The sequence below is a fragment of the Cydia pomonella genome, chromosome 7, assembly GCF_033807575.1.
Source record: "Cydia pomonella isolate Wapato2018A chromosome 7, ilCydPomo1, whole genome shotgun sequence".
NCBI classification, from domain to species: Eukaryota; Metazoa; Arthropoda; class Insecta; order Lepidoptera; family Tortricidae; genus Cydia; species Cydia pomonella.
In genome coordinates this window covers 5,147,020-5,152,765 of record NC_084709.1, presented here as the reverse complement: position 1 = coordinate 5,152,765, position 5,746 = coordinate 5,147,020, and positions in this window count along the sequence as shown.

The window sequence follows — 5,746 nt, the reverse complement described above, 5'->3', positions numbered from 1 at the left end:
CAGGGAATACGACCAGTGTTGCCAACTCGGATTTCGAAAATATGCTAGACTCATGTCTAACATATATGCCATAAATATGCTACATTTTATTTTTTAATGTGCTATAAAAAATGCTAAAATGTCTGTGTGTGTGTCTAAAAATACGCAGTAATATGCTTGTTATTTATTTACGAATCTGCTGTTGTTTGGAAAACATTTGATAGAATTTTATTTAATGGTTTATTATTGACCACGTGCGTGTAAAACGCGAGCAAACCGTCTCCGTTTCAGGCGTATAACCGCAAACATCGAAAATTGAAGAATTCCAGCAACTACCTCTGTAACTCTAATTACACCTTAAGTGAAGTAAAAGAGGTAGTTGCTCGAAATTTTCGATTATTGATGTTCATGATAGGCCCTCTGCTAAGACTAAAATTCCGACTGCTATCCCATCCCAGCAAAATAGCAAAACAGAGATTTGTGTAAATGTCTGTTCAAGATCAGTGAAGGCCAGTCCAGATGGGACAATTTTTGCCCAATCTGATTAAATTGTCTGATCCAATAAGATGGTGTGGACGCAAAAATAAAAATGGCTGGCCGATCACACTTGATTAGATTTTAAGATTTTGACCAATCAAATGGAGATGCGGATGCAAGAATCCCAATTTTCGACGCAGTGTGTGCTTTTGGGGGCATTTATATTTAATTTCTAGCGCTGTCACCATAAATCTAAAATAGGGTTGTTTCCATCTACAAATCTTAGGGCAGAATTGTATCCCAATAAATTCTTTGAATATTATAAGAACATGTTAAACTACTTTTAGGGGACCTGTAATGACCATATTTTTGTAAATATTGAATTTAAAATATCTTTTGGCACACGTCACGTGACCAAACTCGAAACGTTATTGAAGATTCTGATGACGTCACAACTCTCGGATTGACACTGTTGACAGTTAGGCGATAAACAACAAATGACAAATGTCAGTTGACAGTTCGTATCTTCTACGTGTCTATGTAGTTATGTCGCCGTGTGCCTGCTATACGGCCACAATTCAAAAATTTTAATTTTCTGGATTATTGCAGATTCGTATTCAAAATTGTTCAATTTACGACCTTATTTCGAGACCCATAGCAGAAAAGGTCTTTAAGAGCCTTTTTCTCACAAGTGGCCTTATGGATTTGACCATAAATTGTCAGAAGATTCCCTGCAATACAGCCACTTGCCTGCTCCCGCGGCGTTCGCACGTGAACCTGACGGCCCTTTTGAGTTGTGGCTATATAGCACACGTTATAAATGAAGCTTTTGAGTTGCGTCCTAGAAAATAATAATTAGTTTAGTGATAATTACGATGAATCCCTATAAATATAAAAGAAACAAACGGCAATTGGTTGTGTCAAAGCAGTAAGTATTACACTTATTATTACAAAATTACCAGCTCGCTACCGAAACTACCACAACGCAACAAAATGATTGAGCAAATCTCAACTTTGTAAGAAACAAGTGCGGTTCAATATGGCTCATCAGTCAGGGTCGTGAGCCTAATTCATATTTTTACCCGTCTGAAGAAAGATAAGCATTGAGCATGTTTTCGAAGAGTGTGTATGTATTTAACTAACATTTTATTGTATATAATATTATGTGTGTCTAATTCTATAGCACGCTTTACTGTCAATAATATGCAACGGATTTTATTGTGTAAGGTAAATTACTAACTGTGTTCGGGATGGTGTCATATTATTGCAGTTTTGTTAAATATTATAATAACTGCTTTTATTTTGGGGACTTTGGCGCCAAAAATTAAATCACTTGGAAAGTCGTTACTTTGATATGTTTACATTTACTATTTACTTATTTGTAAATGGTAAAGGCATTTTCGTGGTAATGACTGTGTTTAATGTTTTTTTCGGTGTGTGTCCTAGCTATTCAATTTATTTCAATTAAAATGCTTTTATGAAGAATGATAGAAACTAGATATAGCTATGTTTTATATGCTTGCTTGTTTTAGATCTAAAATTTCGAGGACTACGAGTAGATCTGCTAACACACGTAATGCCACCTCGGACAGTCTCTCTCGTGTGACACCTTTGTCAAAAGCGAAGGATTCACCAGAAAACAGAAATTTTTCCGGTCTTGATTATGACCTAATGAAAGACATGTTCAAAGGACGTGGAAGACTATTATTTGACGCTGCTCGAGCCCTACAAGATTCACCACCAACTATATAAGCGATTTTAATTTTTCCGAAAGTCACTCGCAATATACACAATGCATTGATGAACTATACAGACTGATTATTACATACGTTGATTCTACTAAACTAACGAAGAAAAAATATTTTGTATAACAACGCTTTTTTTATTAGTGCTAAGTTGTGATACATTGTGATATTCGTTATTTCTTGAACTGATTACCTATGATTGAGTTTAGTGTCCAGTAGTTACGTGTTATTCATGTGTATTGTGTATTGGCCTTTTAAAGGAAAATATACAGCAATTTACTACCTTTGTATTTTGTAAGTCTACTTAAAGAAGACTGATTATTACATACGTTGATTCTACTAAAGTAACGAAAACAAAATATTTTCTATAACAACGCTTTTTTTATTAGTGCTAAGTTGAAATACATTGTGATATTATTCGTTATTTCTTGAGCTGATTACTTATAAGAAGTTATCTACTTGTAAGAATTAACGTACTGAATACATTATAATACCTAAATAAATTGCCTGCAATGTTCTTAAAGATGTTGATTTCACAAATTAGCAAGGAACAGTATTGTGTTTTGATTTCTTATTTTATAATATAGTAGGTATTCTAAATACTTTTTATTATTTTGAATGTTTTAAAAAAGAAGTTACAAAGTTTTATTTGTTCAAATTTTATAAAGAACCTTTTTAACAATTAATATTATTTGGTAATGCCATGGTATAATGTTGCTGATTATAAGCTAGTTACACATATTATCGCGTACAGTGATCTTGTTCCTATCAAAGTTGATAAAATAAAGGGATTTTAACTATTTTGGTGTTTTTATTTATATTTGCATGGTAACCTTTATCCAATAATTTTGTGTTTAATTTTGGCCGCATCCCAAAATCTTTAAAAAACGTTTCCGTAATACGGCCACAACTCTAAATACCTGTCTTTCGGGCCTTGTGTCTTAAAAATATACATTTTCTTTTAAAAAGTGGCGTGGTCATAAGGAGGGTTATATCATTCCGAGTAAAAAAAGCTAAATTTTAAATTCATAGACCTAAAACTAAAGGAGTAAGAACTTATTAAACACCCTGAACTATACTCTCACAACTTTGAGACGCGATTTCTCGAAAAAACGGTTTTTTGAGATGTGGCAGTGTAGCAGGCACACGGCGATGTGTCAAACCGTAAACTGTGACGTCACAAGATTATCAAAGAGCGTTTTGGGCGCGAAAGCATCTGTCAAAATATATTTTGTTAATATAACATATTTAAAGCCGATTTTAGTATAAAAGTTGACTTTAGGGCAACTTTTAGTTAATATAGAACGTAATACAAGCGTTTCAAAAAATTGGAAACAACCCTATTGGTGTTTTAATTGTGTACGAGTGGAACTGTGGACGCTAGATAGGATCGACACCAATTTTTTTCTTGATCGACCTCGCTTTGATCTTCCCGTCTGGACGGGCCCTAAGTTCTGTCAGAATATCAAAAAGAAAGCCAAATCAAATAAATTGATTATAATATATAGCTATATATTTTAAAATACATGTACCTACATGTATTCAAAAATACAAAAGTATGAAATGTTATAATGCACACTACGCAAACTTAAATGACGATGTGAACTGCTAGAGTAGCAGAATAAAAAATGGTAGATAATCCATCACAAACTACACAGCGGGTTGACTAAGCATAAAGAATGCAAAACGAAAATCAAATATGTCAATCCACGAAAAAATCAGCGGTCAATTAAACTGTATAAACTGTATTTAGTTGCCATTTTCAAATTATTATAATCCATCGACGTCCATCCGCCCATCCACCACCACAAAAGTCAAAATTCACATGAAAATATGAACCACATAAGGCGATGGCGCATATTGTTGGTACAAAGTGGGTGCAAACTTGGCTTAGACAAAATATGCTAAAAAAGTATGCCAGATGCTAAATTGAAAATTTTGATGCCAGCAGGTGAAAATATGCCAGTTCTGGCATATTTTATGCGAAGTTGGCAACACTGAATACGACACGCTCCGTTTATCGTGCGAACATGGCATTTTCTAATAGAAATTTAATACAAGAAAATTTTTTTTGCTGTATTATTGAATCTTGCTTGGAATTAAATAGCCCAATTGAATTTTATTAATCGAAACACATGATTTAGAATTATTGTCAACAATATAAAGCCCGAGACTATGCAGTGTACAAGATGGAGCAAAATCTCTATGTATAAAGTGTCCATCAAAATGAAATATCATAGACCTAGTTAAAACGTAGTGATTATATGCTCTTTGGTTGGACCTAGTATTTTATATAGATGCGCTATACGCGTGCAAAACATACGCAATGCAACAAAATTAAAAACACGGTTTAAAATTTCTGACAACATAACAAAAACACCGACGTAATTTGGTCGGGTTATTTGTTGCCCCTCCCCCTATTTCATCTCAATATTATTATACCATTTATACCTCTATGGTTCGAAAGATTAGAAGTTAGAACGTATTGATTTAAAAATGAGACGCAATGTACATTGGACAAAGACATTGGCCGGGTGGAGTAGCATCCTTAGAGACTATGGTAACGGCACCAGTCATGGGACATTTAAGAGCAAATTTGTGACATTTCCCTGATACATGGTACAAATTCTACTCCTTAGCGTATTAAAAGTTGAATGTCCTATCCGTCATTTATGTTTCAGGCGTATTGTACAAAAGATACTGCAATTCGTTTCCACATAATCAACAATTAAAACTATGTTTTTTATCTCCATTCATGGACCACAAAGCTCCAGTGATGGAACCCCAGTAATGAAAATGAACCAGTGATGGGTCCCCTATAATGGGACATGAGTACATGACCCTAGCGATCTGCAATATTAGAATGAGAATAGGGACAACGAAATTAATTTTAAATAAATGTATTTAATTCCACATTTCAATATATTAGGGTTAATTTAGACTATGAGAGAAGTCGCATACGAGATAAATGACATTGCGGTATTTGATCGGTCGGCGGAATTCAATGTACTATATCCTCAATAGTCCGCAATGTACCTAAAATCCCATGCGGGTTTGCGCGCCGTCTAATAAGACCTTAAGGTACCGTTCGTATTCAGACTGCACCAGCATTACTGCAGCAGTATTGCAGCGTGACATAACTGCCGACTGCACTGCTGCCTCTGAAATGCGGCCAGCAGTAATGTCGCGTTGCAATACTGCTGCAGTAATGCTATTGCTATCATACCATACTACCACAAACGTGAAATTTTAAAATAGTTAACATGTTTGTTAACTATATTTTGCTTATGTATTCTTAAAACATGAAATTACGGCATGGTAACTGGGTAAGCATCATTGTATAAGGATCATAGGAGGTAGTTTTACAGCTCCTACGAGTATAATGGGATTGGGCAAAATATCTTTTTTTTACATCTCTGGAGTAACTACATGTGTTGTATACCTAATCTCATGGTAAATTCAATAAATAAAACTCATTTCTTATTTATACGAAGTAAATATATTATTATAATTTAAAACACGTACTCACTTCTCTTAGCGGAGTT